Raw genomic sequence first — 19,092 nt, 5'->3', positions numbered from 1 at the left:
CAGTCCATGTTAAAATTGAAAAGTAGGCATGACGCTATAATCTGATCCCCACTTAAACTCACATTAAAGGGACATATTATGATAAATGAACATTTTTCATTGTTTGTATACAAATAGTTGGATCTCTGGAGAAATGAAACAATCAAGTAAAGCTTTTGTTTGCTGCTTATTTCCAAAATGTGTCTATGAGTGAGCCATTGTTATGTAGTAGTTAATTAATTTACATAATCCCTCTAGCCATGATTTAGGAACTGTTTTAAATTGTGAAAAAATATGCATATGTGTCCTTTAAGCTAATATACACACTTTGGACACTTCATTGGGTACAAAGTCTCAAGCAAATACAATAAAAATGTTCTTCTATAATATAGGTAACCTTATTTATTTACATGAGCGGGCATGCTGCAGTGGCATTCTGCACTACATAATACATGACACTACATTTACATTCACAATAATAAAGATATGGTTCAATGCATACCTTGTTTAAATGTTTTATCTCACCTCTTATGAGAATATGCGAATATTCCTAATAAAGTGGCCAATGAATGTACAGTGTATTCTTTATGTATACTCTGTCACTGATATACTAGAAGCAACATTATGTGGTACACAGATACAGTAACTCAGGCTGAAAGAAAAAACAACAGTAAATCAACAGTGCAGAATGGGTTAGTGATATAAAACTGAAAGAATATATTTGATTCTCTCACACTGTGTTAAAGCCTCCATCTGGATATCAAAACACAATGCTCATTCTATTCATGTCTGTCTTACAGCTGCCACACTTTTATGCTCCAAAACGCTTCAGAGTCTGGACAAACAATCATTTCCAAACGCAATGTCCTGGGAGCCTGCTGGTCTCCGGCTCAAAGAATAAAGACAGACGGGGCGTGGGGGCGTGGGGGCGTGGGGGGGGGGGGGGGGGGGTTTAGAATTTAGGCCGTCAAAGGTCCCGATTAGCCGTGTGTGATTGTGAAACAGATGTAAATGAGCTTTTAAGCTATAGCTAGTGAGGTGACATTCTCTTGTGCTACCTCATTTATCCCCCTCATCCTCTCTTAAGCTGGGTACCAGACAGACGTTGAAGGTATGTGCCTCACTTTTTTGGAGGCAAGGGACTTCTTATTTGGGATGGTGACCCAGATGGTCTGATCTTCTGTCTATCATGCTTCTGTTTTTGGCCTGAAATACTTGCATCTTCCATACACTGTGCCCATCACTATCAGTGCTCCCTGCAGGAATCTGTCTGGTCTGTGGTGGCTTGACTGCACATCATACAGTTGACTGTATGGAAAAAAGTCCTGGGACACACCTCTTGAATAATTAATCAATCAGATATTTTAGTTACCTCTAAATTCTTCATGTTGTCAATATATTTTTGACCACTATATCGTTAGCCTAATAGCATAATTCCCTAAGTATTTTTTAACTTTTCTTTCACAATAGTAATTAAAGTCAATTTCTGAGTGAATTGAGACAGAATCATAATTACTTCAGTATATATAATAGTGCCTTGAGGTAGAAGTGATCCAACGTAAAAATATTTTTTTAAATACGAGCTGTTGTTCCACCAAAATTTTGCTTTGACTTGTGAGAGCAGATATAAGCGCAGTTTGGTGGTAGTATGGTGTTGGTGTGTTTTAAAACAACCACATAGCTTAGTCTTTCAGTTCGCTTGCTTGATGCTAACACTAATTAGCACCTATGTTGCAGTGCTATAACCCTTTCAGGAACACACGGAACACAAACGGTGCAGCAACAAGTGTAGAAAGACAATTTAACAGCGCAGTTATATATTCTTTATCCTCTGCAAAGAACGACTAATATTAGTGCTGTACCAATGAGCTAAGAGGTCTTAATGAACAGTATATCTGCTTGTCTGTCTTATAACACCAGAAAGAGCAGCACAATAGGCATTCAACTGATGCAGTGTGACAAAAATAGTTTAATTATATATTCTTTATCCGCTGCAACGAACGACTAATATTAGTGCCGTACCAATGAGCGAGGAGGAGTTGCGATGTCTCAATGAGCAGTATATCTGTCTGTCTGTCTTATATTGCCCCCAGGTGGCCAAGGTCGGCACACCAGAAAGAGCAGCACAATGGCCATTCAACTTATGCAGTGTGACAAAAACTTAAATGTTCTTATTCTATTTAATTACATCATTACTGTATACTTTTAGAAAGTACAAAAAAGAGCTTTGAGGTACAAGCGCAGTCACGGAACAAATTCAACTCGCAAGCTATCTCAAGGCACCACTGTATATACTTTTGCGATGTTTTTGTTTGGTGGTGTGCCATGAGATTTTTCTAATGTAAAACTTGCCTTGGCTCGATTAAGCAAACACGTACAATACACAGTCATGGCAGTGTGGTGCTAAAGCCGTCTGATGACAGTCATTTGTTGTGCGGTTTTAGGAAATACTTTGCACTAAAACGGTTGACATTGATCGTTGGTGTCTACCTGCTAGGCTGCACGTTCCTTTCCCATTATTTTGTAAAATAGAAGAGGATCAAAATGTAAACATCCGGTATCTGTAATGTAAGCAGTGCCCTAAACATGTTACGTGGAAAAAAAATGGTTAATTATGGCCAGACCTGTGAGGTGGATGGACTATCTCGCCAAAGGCGAAGTGGTCACTAATACAGACTTAGACAGATTTGTGAACAATATTTGAGAGAAATAGGTGTTTCGTGTACAAAGAAAAAGTCTTAGATATTTTAGTTTGGCTTATGAAAAAAATGGAGCAAAAACGAAATTATATTTATATTTGTGTTCAATAAAACTCATCAGAATCAGAATCAGAATCATCTTTATTTGCCAAGTATGTCCAAAACACACAAGGAATTTGTCTCCGGTAGTTGGAGCCGCTCTAGTACAACAAACAGTCAATTTACAGAACACTTTGGGGACATAAAGACATTGACAAAAAACAATTGTGCAAAAAGATGCAGAGTCCTCTAGCATTTAGAGCAGTTCGAACGACTAATATTGCAATAGTCCGATGCAATGACCATTGTGCAAAGGGCGCTGAGACTTCAAGGAGTGTATGCGGTTTAAAGTGACGAGTAGTGCGATCATCTGGGACAATGTCGGTTGTGCAAATGTTACAGATACTCCTCAATCAGTGTGCAAATGGAGCAGATGCTACTCTGGCATGAGTGGCCAGTATATGCAAATAGTGCAGCATGGCGAGACAACTACAGTGAGTGCACAAGTAATAAATAATTGGCCCCACAGAAATGTGACAACGAACTCAAGTCAAAAAATTGCCAGCTTGTTGTAATGGAATTATAGGTTAGGTGTTTAAGAAGTTGATCGCAAGAGGGAAGAAGCTGTTGGAATGTCTACTAGTTCTAGTTTGCGTTGATCGGTAGCGCCTACCTGAGGGAAGGAGCTGGAAGAGCTGGTGACCGGGGTGCAGACGGTCCGAGAGGATTTTGCACGCCCTTGTCTTAGTTCTGGCAGCGTGCAAGTCCTCAATGGTGGGTAGGGGGGTACCGACAATCCTTTCAGCAGTTTTGATTGTCCGTTGCAGTCGGAGTTTGTCCTTTTTTGTAGCAGCACCAAACCAGACTGTGATGGAAGAACACAGGACCGATTCGATGACCACTGTGTAGAACTGTCTCAGCAGCTCCGGTGGCAGGCCGTGCTTTCTCAGAAGCCGCAGGAAGTACATCCTCTGCTGGGCCTTTTTGAGGACGGAGTTGATGTTGTTCGCCCACTTCAGGTCCTGAGAGATTGTAATTCCCAGGAACTTGAAGGTCTCGACGGTTGACACAAGGCAGCTGGACAACGTGAGGGGCAGCTGTGGCGAAGGATGCCTCCTGAAGTCCACGATCATCTCTACCGTCTTGAGCGTGTTCAGCTCCAGGTTGTGTCGCCCGCACCACAGCTCCAGCCGCTCCGCTTCCTGTCGATATGCAGACTCGTCACCGTCCTTGATGAGGCCGATGACAGTGGTGTCATCTGCAAACTTCAGGAGCTTGACAGTCGGGTTTGCTGAGGTGCATTCGTTCGTGTAGAGAGAGAAGAGCAGCGGAGAGAGGACACAACCTTGGGGCGCCCCAGTGCTGATGCTGCGTGTGGATGAGGTGGCCTCCCCCAGCCTGACCTGCTGTGTCCTGCCCGTCAGAAAGCTGTAAATCCACTGGCAGATGGCAGGTGAGACGCTGAGCTGGAGAAGCTTGGTTGAAAGGAGTTCAGGGATGATAGTGTTGAACGCTGAGCTGAAGTCCACGAACAGGATCCTCGCATAGGTCCCTGCACTGTCGAGGTGTTCTAGGATGAAGTGCAGTCCCATGTTGACTGCATCATCCGCAGACCTGTTCGCTTGGTAGGCAAACTGCAGGGGGTCCACACAAAATAGGCATAATGCGTGTGCAAAATGCTAATTTGTGGCCATGAAATATGTATAACATCGTACAAAATATTAATTTGTGGGTTTAACATCATTACAGTGAACTACTTGGATGTCTGGGTGAGCAAATGAAGTGCATCTTTGCTTGAAACTGCAATATGCGACGTCATTAAGGACTAAAGTCCTAGCTTGTAGTTTGTGCGCACATTATACACACAGTACTTTGTGGCCACAAATGAGTATTTCGTGCATTCAAATCAGCCTTTTGCGCACACCATTATATCTATATTGTGTATTTGTGACAAAGCTTTTTGGTATGCAGTCACAGACATGACATGGGGAAAAATTGTTAAAGCAAATGGAAAACACCTAAGCTAGAAACTGCAATATGTAATGTCCTTAATGCCAGTATCTTTTCTTATTCTTAATAATATTCATTTGTATTTTATGCACACTTTATGACTTCTCCATGGCCATAAATTAATACTTCATGAAAACGTTACGCCTATTCTGTGGGCACAAATTGAAGTTTGTGAACATGTTACATTACAAGTATTTGTTTCATATCTTTTTCTTTTTTTTAACGCAGCCCCAGACATGACATTGGAGTTTTTTAAATTATTCTGGGCACAATATACAGTAGATATAACGTGCGCATGAAATACTAATTTGTAGGCCCGAAATAGGTATAGCACGGAAGCGCATTTCTGCCACATCAGAAAAAAAAGTTCAGTATGATGCTATAACGTGATAAAGATCACATTTTATCAAGATAATATCAAATTAGTATTTGGTGGCCACATATTAGCAACTTCTGCGCACGTTATAGCTATATTGTGGCCACAATTTTATTCCCTATGTCATGTCTTGGGTGCCATAGTAAAGAAAAAAAATATGCTATTGCGTTGTCATACCTGATAACGTGTCCTGTCAGAGTGAAGCTTACCATGCTCCCATCATGGTTTGATCATTTTTATATAACGTGATTTGGTGGCTGCTCGCTGTCGAGAAAGAACACACGCTCACTGTAAATGTTGCAAACCGCCTCCACATCCTTGTCCTTCCTCCAAGAGAGCAGCCCGAGGACAAACAACAGTTTTTCTCATCTCAACATGCGCGCTCGCATGTTCATCACAACCTCTCTCATCCTTTCTACCGCTGCTCCTCCTTTCGGCTGTCACCTTTCCGCCACTATTCTCCCTTCTTCCCATGCCCCCAATTCTCCTTCCATCTACCTTATCGCTCTCCAGTCAGGCCTCTATTGATCTTTATGCTCTTTTGCTGTCATATCGCCATATCTTCTAATTTACACATCCATTCACCTTGCAGGGTTCCCTCTATTTTTTCTATGCAAAATAGGTCCATCCCTACCATTTTAAAGTGCATTCCAGACCCACTCGCAATAGGTGAAAATCTGTAGAAGAGGCCATATGAAAAGACATTTAATAGTTTGACACCCTCCACACATATTTAAACTTACTAAAACACATTTTTAAAAGTATTTCTCACTCTCTTACTCCAAATAAGAGGAAAAATGTACTCACTAAAAGTGACACACCAAGAAAACGCTTGCTGTAAAACTGACACATAAAACAAAAGGGAATTAAACATCGTTGAGATCAAAATTTTCAACAAAACCGTTAGCAGACATACATTGTGAAACGCCATTTATTAGCTAATGGAAATTCGCATAGATCTCACAGAAATTATAAACCTTTGAATAACTGCTACTTTAACACACACGGATACACATACAAATAACATTCAACAATAGTCCAAGGCAGATACTGTATTCTCTCTACACTGTGGGAACAATGACTATAACAGAGAGTAGTTTGGGACCTTCTCTGCCTCTTCTTCTAGCTGTTAATTACCCTGCATGTCTCCCAGCAGACCTCAGTGCTTCCCAGCATGTCGCGCCACAGCATGGTAGTACACTAAAGACGTGCAACTCTAGATTTTGACTTCCCTGTATACTGTTAAAATTCATTTAAAAAAAAATATTCCTTAAAAATGGATAAAGCATTACATTAGCATTATGCGATTAACATAACATTATGCACAGTTTGAACATTAATACTCCACTTACATGCACAAGGAACATAGCTACGTGAATTATGCTTGAACAAAAATGTATTGCACATGAATTTTAATTTTAATAAATGTTTGAAAACAAACAGTTCCACACTGAACTGTACTTAACAAATGGACTGTACTGCATTTACAAACTAGTTAAAACCACTTTCCTATTATGCACAGTTTGAACATTTAATTCAGTGATACTTTCACGTAACATTTGAGGGAGCCCGCGTATCACTAGTGGTATGTGTACCATACTTTCAGAATCGCTTATTTAATCTATTTTGCGGTCAGTCTCACAGCTTCTAAAAGTTTGACCATCTTTTTCATCTCTCCGCTATTCACCTAATTCTTTGGATTTGATTTACTTCTGAATGCACGCACACAAAGAAACACACGCACGCACACAATGACGGCTGCCCACTGTGCATCAGAGTGAGGCAATGTGCAGTTGGAGTACCTTCAACCCACTGCTTTGCTGCTTCGTGATGGAGGGCAAATTGCTGATAATGTCCTTTTCTCTCTGGTGGTATAGAGCTGAAAAAACACACCGCCTCTGAACATTCACATCCAGTTCTTAAGAGCTCTAGGATGTCGGTTCGTCTGGCAAAACTGTTGCCGCAGAGGCGATGATGCCTCTGACTGCGGGGAGAAATAGCAGCCATCTTTGTTTATTTAGAGAAAATAGGACAATATAGTAGGAAATAATTGAGTAAGAGCTAACCATGGCTACCAATGTTTGACAGCATATACGATGTATATTGCATTTATATCCAACCATTTTTTTAAATACTACTTCATTTAAGGTACATCCTAGGCTTGTCGCCAGCCAATCACAGGGCACATATAGACAAACAAAAATTCACACTCACATTCACACCTTCGGACAGTCTTCAATTTACCCAACGTGTGTTTTTGGAATGTGGGAGGAAGCCAAAGTACCAAGGAAGATTCAAACGCCGAACCTCAGAGCTGTGAGGCAGATGTGCTAACCACTAGTGCTAACCCTGTGCAACTGAAAAATAAATATAATTCATGACTGCTGGCACATTCTGTAATAGCTGAATGACTATTGAATAGCTCACTAACGTCACTGTGTCTGCCTCATGAACATGGTTGTGTTCCTCGCTTAACTGTAACAGCTGCCCTTTAATGACTATATTAATTATGACAATGCAGTTGAGGTTACAGTAAACCCATACCTATTTTTTGGGTATTCACAAATTTACCAATTTGTGGTTTTGTTCTGTGGAACCTATCCTAAACTATTCATAAAGTAGTTATGCATTGTTTTGATGTGTGGTTCAGAGAGCATAGGAGGAAAATAGCGCTTTGGGACATTTCTTTTGAAATTCAAGAGACATAGACATTAAAAGTGAAGTGAGAAATGCTGGTTTTAAGTCAATACGAGGTCTTTTTTCCACTTTCAGCCCCCAAAATAATTATAATAATAAAAATGTGGGAGAGACTTTGTAAACACAGCTGAGAAATGCTGCCGAGACACGCATGCGAGTCGCGCTCCTTACACATGCAGTGTGACCGCACAAATTTGTTAACACAGCTGCTTAAAATCTGCACACTTAGCCAGTGTGTTCCAGACATTAACCCTTAAAAAGATGCAGCCAAAAGTAGAAATTTTACATTAAAAGAACCACTTGCAAAATGTAATAATTATTCAATAGGGGATTGACACTTTTTTCCCATTCCATTTACTTGCCTGGCTTTCCAACATGCCGACACCACTGACTGGTATTGTTGAGATCAGTAGCATGAGTGCTATTGTTACTATTCCGAGTTGTGTGCATCCATCCATCCATCCATTTTCTGAGCCGCTTCTCCTCACTAGGGTCGCGTGCGTGCTGGAGCCTAACCCAGCTATCATCGGGCAGGAGGCGGGGTACACCCTGAACTGGTTTCCAGCCAATCGCAGGGCACATACAAACAAACAACCATTCGCACTCACAGTCACACCTACAGGCAATTTTAGAGTCTCCAATTAATGCATGTTTTGGGGATGTGGGAGGAAACCGGAGTGCCTGGAGAAAACCCCACGCAGGCACGGGGAGAACATACAAACTCCACACAGGCGGGGCCGGTCCTCAGAACTGTGAGGCTGACGCTCTAACCAGTCACTGGCCACCGTGCCGCCAGTTGTGTGCATTGCATGTGAAATCCTTGCTGCCCACTCAAAGGATCAAACAATTCATTTCGAGAAACCATGTTATTAAAGAAAAAAATAAAATATTTCTCACTGTGTCTTCTAAATGTGAGTTGCAGGACAAAGTCTGCCTCGGGTATTCCTGGTTGTAAATGAGAGATAAACGTCTCCACAGCCTATACGTTGAATAAAATGGGTGCTAAAAGTTTCTTTAGCAGGTACCCTCTCACTCATATAAATTATTTGAGATAAGAGTGATGCCGGCACGGTGGACGACTGGTTAGCACATCTGCCTCACAGTTCTGGGGACCGGGGTTCAAATCCCGGCCCCGCCTGTTTGGAGTTTGTATGTTCTCCGCGTGCCTGGGTGGGTTTTCTCCAGGTACTCCGGTTTCCTCCCACATCCCAAAAACATGCGTGGTAGGTTGATTGAAGACTCTAAATTGCCCATAGGTGTGAATGTGAGTGTGAATGGTTGTTTGTTTCTATGTGCCCTATAATTGGCTGGCGACCGGTTCAGGGTGTACCCCGCCTCCTGCCTGAAGATAGCTGGGATAGGCTCCAGCAGCCCGCGACCCTAGTGAGCATAAGCGGTAAAGAAAATAGATGGATGGATGGATGAATGGATGGATAAGAGTGATATGAGTGAATATAAATTATGTTTGAGTGGGAACATTTCAAGCAGGTTCAATAGAAGTGTAACAATTCACTAACCAGTTTTTTTTTTTCTTTTAGTGTCAGCGTTGAATACCAATTATGTCAGAGGTGCTGAACATGAAACATTGCAATGGAGGGCGTTAACATGAGGTTTGATTTAAATCAACACACTGAGGTATTATGAGGATTTCCAAGTCACTTTTAAAAGTCTCAGTGTGTTCATTTTTTTTCAAACTCAGACTACAAGCCACAAAGCATTTGCATTATTATCCATCCATTTATTTTATTTCATTCAGCCCCTGATATAGAGAGACCGTAATGTTTAAAATAGTTTACCCCTCCCAGACAATTTAAAGACATTTAAACTTTTCAAAACATACTTTTCAAACACTTTGTAACTGTATTTGAACACAAAACAAACACACAGAAAAAAGGAAATTACAAGCATAAAATATGTAGAAAATAATAATGCAGCATACTTGTTGCTGTGTCTGTGTACATGCGTGTTCCTTTAAGAGGCGGGGTCTGACAGAGTGGCATGTGACGCTGGCGAGTCTGCATGTGAGTGTCTGGGTGTGAGCTGTGGCTGACAGCTGCGTGCTCACTGTGTTTAACTTTCCTCTGTTTCAATAAACAGCTGAAGGCGATTTGGTAACTGTGGCTCTCCTTTCCCACATGCAAAGGCATCACAGTAAGTGTACCGGAAAAATCCATAAAAAACAGTATGCCACGATATGAACCTCCGAACTGTGTGGAAGATATGCTAACGCACTTCATTAATTTATCCCCCCCTAAATTATACAACCATACAACCCCCCATTCCCTTCCTCTCACCGCCATCTTCGCTTCCACTTTCCACCCGAATCACGTCCCACTTGCTCCCATGTCCCCTCCAACTCAGCTCCTTTGTGTCTTTTATCTGGCACCCTCCTCATTTATAGCACATTATCCCTTTTTGATATCCTCCACGTGTCTGTCGTGCATTTTCCCATCGGTGCCTACTTGCGCCTGCCTATTTCTTTCCTTATCCTTCAATTTCACTGTTGCTTTTCTCCACCCTTATCCCCCCCACCACCAAACCTCCAGTCTATTCCCTTCCTGCTCACCACCCTGCTCACGTCCAGGTCTGTTTCCACTGATAAGGCGCTTACCTCCTTGCACACACACACACACACACACACACACACACAAAGAGATAACAGTGCTTAATTGCCATCATAGTTAGCATCACAGCTAAGTGTTATTTCAGTCCTCGTGACATCACAGCTAATGAATGTGTTGTCTGTGATCTAGCGCAGCAAGTAGAGGAGTCGGGGAGATGGAGGGAGAGAGAAAGAACAAACAGAAGAGTACAAAAAGTTCTTTTTGTCAAAACACATTCAGTGCGGGTTGCATGGAAAACAAATGTGCTACTTGACAGCTCACGGTAATCTCAGAGAGAGAAGGAGAGAGAGTGGTGGAAAAACTGCACTGCCCGGCTACAGTCAGTCTATCCGTAGCCAAGCCAACTAGGAATTCCAATTTCCCTTCAAAATTGCGTGTGAATGCCCTGACAAATAATCCCCATGATAGAAACGAACCCAGGACTCTGGTTGATACATCGCAGAATAAAAAAGGCCCTCTTGTGGCTGTGAGCTATACACTTTTGATGCCATATTTTCTGTCTATGACAGTGTGCCTTGAGATTAATTATTCAATTTCCCTTAATTGGTCCGACATTTATGATCTATGTACTACAGCTAACGTATGTTTGTTCAGCTATCTATGCCAGCGACCTATAGTGACAGGCAGAGCAAATAAATGCTCTTCCACTAGAGGGCAGAAGGTACGATTAACCTGTGTGTACATCTGTTGCCATTCAGATAAGAGAATTATATATTTGCGTTCAGCTAAACACTAAACAGTTGGCACTTATTGACCCATTTATTGACTGCACTTTTAGGCGCCTCTTGCTTTATAACCACAGGTATAAAATTGTAAATACAGTTAAGTAGGCGGCACAGTGTGCAACTGTTTAGCACATATGTCTCACAGTTCAGGGGTTGTGGGTTCAAATCCAGGCTCTGGGCTTCCTGGGTGGAGTTCCACATTCTCCCCATGCCTGTGTGGGTTTTGTCCAGGTACTCCGGTTTCCTCCCACATTCCAAAAACATACATGGCAGCATAAATCTATAAAATGTAACTTCTGTCACCCTTCTATGCTGGAATTCAAAAGAAACCATTGCTTCGATGTGATGAAGGTGGGTTCTTGTATGTGATGATTGTACAACATTTTTATTATGTTTTGCAGGACAGCCAGTGAGGAAAAAAGATGGACTCTTTGCAAGAGGCAAATCTTGTAAATTCACTATTATTGCTGCGTTTTGTGCACGCATTACTCGGACGTTTCTGAAAACTTTGTTTATTTTAAGTCAGGCACCTTGTTGGGCGGCTAAGGGGTCCTCGGGAAGATGTGTGGATTTTGGTCGTGGAAGTGGCTGTTATTGTTGTTTTTCTGTTTTTTTTTAATCATCGCAGACTGTCTACATTTTTGATGAGGATATCAGACAGAAAGATCCCAGGCAGTACAATGCAGACAAAGTGAGTCATTCCCTATTATTGCTGTATTTGTGCATGCTCATACTGGGAAAAAAATCCAATAACTCGGCAAAGTCGACTTCAAAAATAGATCGACGCAAACTTTCTGTCTTGAAGGTCCGCGGGACCCAACAATAAAAATAAAAACAAAAAGTTCCGTCCGGAAACATGTTTGCGCCGGCGGGAACCTATGTTTCACACGGATATTTATTGTAGACGGATGGAGTGTTGGGCCATTGATAAACTTTGCCAAAAACGACAGAGGAGCGTCTGTAAGTGATATTAAAGATACTGTTAGATGTGTCATGTACATATAACATGATATATCCGTGAGCTCAATCGTGGTTGGTAGTTTTTTCTTAACTTAAAATGATAATCGCTAACATGCTAATGCTAATCGTGATTGCGAGCCATTTAGCAAGAAACATTTTGTTGTCTCAAATTCTGTGCACCAAATTTATACCATACACTCAGTACCAACATTTACAGTTTAAAGATAGAAGTCAATTCCTCATAAATGGGAATAGAATACGTTAGTAGTTTCAAAAATTATTATAATTTTTTTTTTCCGGGGGTAGGGGGTTGCGTTGCGATTATGATTCGATTGTTCAATCATTAATCAATAGAAGGATGGATTCTAAAACGATTCGATAGTGACAACCCTTGTGCATACATTGTTTGTTATGTATATTTTACATCAGGCACCTTTTGGGCAGGTGAGGGTTTGCTTGTTGTTTTTGTTTACGCAGTAATTATTGTATGATTATTTTCTGCTGCAGAAACACAAAATAATGTTTCCTGAGCTTTTTACATAAGGCAAGGGGCCGCACTCTTAGTAAAATGTGTCATTGTTGTGCTATCATTTCCGCTACATCATTTTCGTTGTACCACTAAGTGAGCTTGCACGGGAAATGAATATGTTATTCACTAAATAAAAATAATAATTTAAAAAAACATTAAAAAGTGAAAAATACAGCAAAATGTTGGAGGACCTGATGGGCTTAATCAGCATAGTGTCGTCTCCTCTAGTAGTGGCTTGGGTGAAAAGGAGTTAAAAAAAAATAAAGTTACATACTGCATGTTGTTTGTCTATATATGCCCTGCGATTGGCTGAGGATCAGTTCAGGCTGTACCCCACCTCTCACCCAAAATCAGCTAAAATAGGCTCCAGACACACGTGACCCAAGTGAGGATAAGTGGTGTAGAAAATAGATGGATACATAGTTAAGTATTATTGTAAAACACAATATACATACTTTATATGCTATAGTGGTACGGCTTGGCGGCTAGATGTTTTGTACCCTGAAACGTAATTTGTTTTGGAAAAGGTCATGTGATACAACACTGCATTTTTGCCAGGCGGTTACATCTGCAACTTTACAACGCCATTCGTCTGGGATTAAAATGTCAAATCGCAGAAAAACTAGTTTCCGACGGTTGGCCACTTATGAAAATTATTTGCAAAACCCCGCACACACGGCGAAACAGTTCAATCCCATTTGGCCGTGTCGCTCGTTGTGCGGCGGGCCTATAAGTTATACAGAGTTCTTCATTGCTTAACTTCTCTATTACCCCATATATATATATATATATATATATATATATATATATATATATATATATATATATATATATTACCCCACTGTTTCTTATGTGTCAATTCAGAAGAAAATCATGCAGAGAAATGGATAACAGTAAAGACCTCTGTGTTAAAGTGTGCTTGAGTGTAAATTGTAAAAGACATCAATTTGAGCACATAAATTGTCTTGAATGTTATGCCATTCAAATTGTGACATAATGAAGCTTTTTTTAAATATATATAACTAAAAACTGAAACCGCATTTTCACCCGCCTGTATTTATAAATTTTATCCAGACAGTGACATCCTCAGTTTAGAGTTACAGGATGGGAAATAGTCAGGGTCATACGAGATGTGTGGTATTTTTGTGAGTGTGACAGCGGCCACCATGTAAGTCCACTTGGCTCCTAACTGTTTGCCTGTTGAATGGCAAAATGTGGAGAAGTTGCCAAACACAACAGTAATGAACAAGGCCCGTGGTTAGTTGTATGACACCGCTGCTGAGAGCAAGTGATATATGAGCACTCAAATCAAATTTCCTGTTTCACTCCTGAGCAGTTGCTTTCGCGGTGGAATTCATTTGCATATTTGGTGGTGCTTAAGTATAAGGTGACAAGAAAAGTAAGTACGTGCATGAATCATTCCTGTGACATAAATACAAGCCTGGAAAGTAATGACATACACTATTCTCATTTTATTGCAAATGTTTTCTTGAATTTGACTCTGTAGTTAATGCAATTAACTCCACAGTGTATTCTTTACAATAGCATTTTAAAAAAACTATCCTGCCGTTTTTAATGATACATATTTTCCATGTTAGACAGATGAGGTGATATTATGCCCCAGCCATTTGATATTTTTACGTGAGTACACATACCACATAAAGTCGCAAAGTCAAATGTCATCCTTTTCTGCTCTAAATGTCAACACAATGAATGTCCTCCCAATGGTGGCGCTTTCACAAAGTCACTTGGCTGTAACATGGACGCCAATAGTATAAAGGTCTTTACATTGGGAACTATATCATGACCTTGACAAAGTAAGGATATTTGATTTATGCAGCACTTTTCACAGAGAGGACTTACAAAGTGCTTTACATAGTTGAAATACACAAAGGCAAACATAGAGTTAATAAATATACAGCATTAGGCAGGATATACAGTACATACTGTATATATGGCAATATAATGCAGTCATGCAGACAAAAGAAGAAGAGTTTTACTCAACTACTGTAAGTGACTCAGTAATCTGCAGTATTAGTCGTTTTTCGCAGAGGATAAAGAATATATGGCTGTGAACATTGTTATATTGTTTGTCTACATGTGTGGCTGCACTGTTTGTGTTCAAATATTTCTTAAAGCTTTATAACACCACTACATATATGCTATTTGTTAGCCTTTCCCTGGCATTTCCCAATATGTGTAAGCATTCATTTACCAGACTTGAAAGCAAAGTTACGTGGTTGTTTTAAATACACAATGTCTAATTCTCTTTGTTTTATGTTTAGTTTGTGTTAACAAAAATAGATACATAAGTAAAATACATCTTTTTTTTCTTGATTGTATGAATCATTTTTACAATGGGTGCCCTTTTGTGGCTAGATCACCTGCCCCCAAAAAAGTCTGTGCATGTGCCTGATGTTTAGTAGTGATGCCTGTTTGCTACCTGCTTACTCTCTGCTTAACTTTTTTTTTTTTTTTTTTTACTTTGTAAATTTGCTATCATGGCGGCATGGTGGATGACTGTTTAGCACATCTTCCAGTTCTGAGGACCTGGGTTCAAATCCGGCCTCCCCTGTGTGGAGTTTGCATGTTCTCCCCGTGCCTGTGTGGGTTTTCGCCGGGTACTTGTGTCTGAGTTTTGTTTTTGGGGGAATAGGGACTGGAGTGGATTGATGGCATTTTCATTATTTCCAATGGGGAGAGATGATTTGAGAAAAGAGTGTTGAGTTTTAGGCATGGTCATGGAATGAATTAAACTTGTATATCAAGGCACCACTGGAAGTTGAAATGTCCATGTTGAATATGGTCTCCAGAGAGAATTTGCAATAAATGCTACACACATTACGATATGATTGGCCATGTTTGCATGCGGCATAGGTGGCAGGGTCAAACTGGTTCAGAGGTTTTGGACTTGAGTTTGGACTTGGCCTCTTTACAACTCTTCATGACATGCTGACACGTGCTACCCCATGACCCCCGTGTCACAAGCCAGACTTCTCCTTTCCTGCCATTAACTCTTCACTGACCACAGGGACAGTCAAACAGGCTAGTGGCGCGTTCTTGTGCACACATGTCCGCATGTGCCTGCTGTGAGCTGATTAAGGCTGACAAGGCAAGAAAAGCGAATAATATAGATGTCTATTTTCCCTTTCCTTCTCTCTTCTCTATTCCTTCACCCTGTGTGCTTCAGGCAAAGTGGGGGAGGGGATAAACATTAAAAAAAAAAAAAACATGGATGTTTTTATAGTCTCAAAAACCATATTGGGAAACTTACCATTTATTTCTATGGAGAGGTTGGGACTTGATAAATGCCTGCAACAAATCGTGGCATATTCATATCACCAGACTTATCACAATATACAGGGTGTTCAGAAAGTCACTGTGTGCTTATATTTTTATTAACAGACATGTACCTTCTGTATTCTAAACTGAAACATGTCTGTTAATGAAAAAAGTGACTTTCTGAACACCATGTACTTTCAAGTTGAAGCTTGGGGAGGTGTCGCTGAAATTGGAACGTATCTTATTGTAAAATGAGGCCAATTGAAACTGCATAAAGGGTGACAGTAGCTCATCTGCAAGCTCTTGGTTTTTGCAACCAGGGGGTCACGGTTCAAGTCCCGCTGCGAACAAATGTAAAATTGGAACTAGTGGTTAGAGAGATGCTGATTTGCTTCCTACTGTCGAGGCTCCTGTTGTCATCTTCTTGAGCAAGGCACTGACCCCACCAACTCAAACGAGTTCTGAAGCAATTGGTTGAATCCAGATAATATTGCCGGAAGCACACTATTCATCCTGCTGCTTTTGTTAGCCGTCACATCATAAATAAATACAAAGAAACCAGTTCCATTGGCAGTCATACATGCCCACACCGTGACCCTACCACCACCATACTTCACTGATGAGGTCGTTTCTTTTGGATCTTGAGCAGTTCCTTTCCTTCTCCATACTCATCTTTCTGTAATTGACTGCAAAGGCTTTGCAAATAAGTATTTAAAAAAATTACAGTTTGATTTATGATTGTTGATTTGTCCCATTACTTTTCGTCCCTAAGAAAGGGGAAGCATACAGTATATACAAAATGTTGTAATTCCTACACTATTCACCTCTTTTGGATGGAGATAGTCAAGTTCAAGTGGAAAGTCTGCAGTTAAAGCACATCTTGTTCGTTTAATTTCAAATCTTTTGTGGTACTATACTGTTTAGAGCCAAAAACATGAGAATTGTGTCGATATCCCAATATTTATGAACTTGACTCCAAGGTAACTTGTACCCTTTCCACTGCCAAAATGTTACTAATACTGTATTGTCAAGATGAAAAAGTACACTGACAATCCATATTACCCCGAAATGTATCAAATATTTTTTTCTGTGAAAAATATCTTTCTCTCCTGTTTTCTCTCCCCTAACCCGTCTAAGCAGTCTGTGTTTTTTCTTCCACACCGATTGTTTGAAGAGCCTCCCTCAACCATACAACTCTGTAATTTGTGAGTCCGAACAGCCGATAGGCAGTGACTGAAAGGATGAAGGCAGGCAGGGGGGGGGGGTTGAGATAAAGAGCGAGAGAGAGAGAGAGAGAGAGAGAGAGAGAGAGAGAGAGAGAGAGAGAGGTGGGAGGGGGGGGGGTGATGAAAAGAATACTAAACAGGAGAGACTCTCATACAAAAGCGGGCAGAGGCAACCACCACATCCTCTCTGATAACCTCAGACCTGAGCCGAAGGAGGAGCTGGAAGGCACCTTGACCTATGGACACCCTTCAAGGAGAGGACAAATCTTAACACCCACCCATCGCCACCCCTCCACCGCCCGCTTCATCCTTGTGAACGCTGTCATTTCTCCCCTTGATTCATTCTGCGGACAAGATAACCAAGAGTGAAGGGGAGGTGTGTGCAGACGATCCTGCCAGAGGGAGGGATTGAAGGAGGTTTTGGGGGTGAGAGCGAGGAGGTGTGAGTGGCAGGTGCCGATGCCAGACTCGCAGAGTGAGAGGGGGGGACGCTGAGGGGGTGGGCACCTGAGGAACTCGGCACGTGCGGCGGCATTTTGGTAGCCAAGAGAGACGGACGACAGAAAATACATTCATATACGCGCGCAGCTGGGCAGATGAGGAGGCATCAAGGATCACTGTTCAGTCCTGGGTATGAACATCCACACACAAAATGTACATTTTATTTTTTACTGTTGATGTCGTTGTAGAACTGCACTGCATCGTACTGAGCAGTGAGCCTAATATTTTGAGCCTCTTGTTTAGCTGAATATGGTAACAAAAACACAATTTGACAAGGATTGCAAATGTGTGTGTGTGTGTGGGTGTGTGTGTGCGCGCGTGTGCATGCACGCATCTTCAAGGCTGACAACTATCTATTCTGACAAAGCTCCCGACTTTACCTTAAATCAGGGATGCCCAAAGTTTTTCCTGTATGCCAAAGAAATTGAAGAGGGGGGTTATATTAATATATTGTAGGTCAGGGGTCACCATCATGGACTTCATAAGTAGCCCGCGGGCCTGTTCTAAAAATAGCTCACCACTGATGCTACATTGTGATTTCCTAGGAATGTTGTGAGGTGATCAATTTCAGAGTTATATCAAAATAAAGTGCTGCATAGTTAGTTAATAGTTATCTGCTTCCTATCTTTTCAAATCATTATTAATCATTAACGTCTCATCACATAGAGGAAATTAATTAATTAATAGTAACATCTAATGAAAGGTAATTTGTTACTTCATATGTGTGTATTATTTACTACTAATTACTGATTACTGATTTATTTACAGTACAAAAATAAAGAAAAACACATTTGAATGCATTAAACCTCTTTTATTTTTATTTTTTTTAAAATGATGCTATCTTTTAACATTGTTGCTGTCTTTAATTCTGTTATTAGAACATTGATTCCCAACCAAACTGCCAGAGAGATTATCAGGTATGCTGTGGAAAATTATGTAATTGCACTTCATTGGTCCCAAAATGATTTATTTATTACAAATACTGTATCTTGGTCCAACTATCTAGTGACGTATATTGACAGGCAGAAAAATTAAATGCTCTTCCACTAGATGGCAGACAGTAATTAGTGTAACTTGTGTAGCCACTTTTTGTGCCATTTCTGTTTGGTGGCGTACCATGAGTTTTTTTCCCCCTCATATAAAATATGTGCCTTTGCTTAATATAGATTGGGTAACACAATTAGATTATGCGCAGGACCAGTACAAAATATGCAGCGGAATGTGTTAGACTTTGGACACCCCCGTGACTTAGTTACTTGCAGCGTGATCATGTAACACTATTATTTCCCAATGACTTACTGTATATACACCTAAGTGATGTACTGTGTGTATGTATGAACCTCCACTCACTGATGCCTTATTTACAAAAAAGGTTAACGTAGCCATTTCGATATTGCTAATGCCATTTCTGTAGTTAGCAGACCGCATAACTTGTGTGACTGCAG

The 19,092-nt window shown here is 40.8% G+C and overlaps 2 protein-coding genes across 3 annotated transcripts in view; one reads left to right on the top strand and one right to left on the bottom strand.

Moving 5' to 3' along the window:
• Window positions 1-19,092, bottom strand: part of LOC133411735 (uncharacterized) — a 61,966-nt gene that overhangs the window by 24,778 nt on the left and 18,096 nt on the right. The gene's annotated exons all lie outside the window — the stretch shown is intronic.
• The window catches only part of LOC133411223 (leucine-rich repeat and immunoglobulin-like domain-containing nogo receptor-interacting protein 3), a 57,374-nt gene continuing 55,600 nt past the window's right edge, over window positions 17,319-19,092 (top strand). For both annotated transcript variants that reach the window (XM_061693285.1, XM_061693286.1), the window contains exon 1: window positions 17,319-17,777. The gene's annotated coding sequence lies outside the window, so the exon portion shown is untranslated. The remainder of the gene's footprint in view (window positions 17,778-19,092) is intronic.

The sequence above is a fragment of the Phycodurus eques genome, chromosome 13 (assembly GCF_024500275.1).
Source record: "Phycodurus eques isolate BA_2022a chromosome 13, UOR_Pequ_1.1, whole genome shotgun sequence".
Classification (NCBI taxonomy): Eukaryota; Metazoa; Chordata; class Actinopteri; order Syngnathiformes; family Syngnathidae; genus Phycodurus; species Phycodurus eques.
This window is presented reverse-complemented; position numbering and strand designations above follow the sequence as displayed.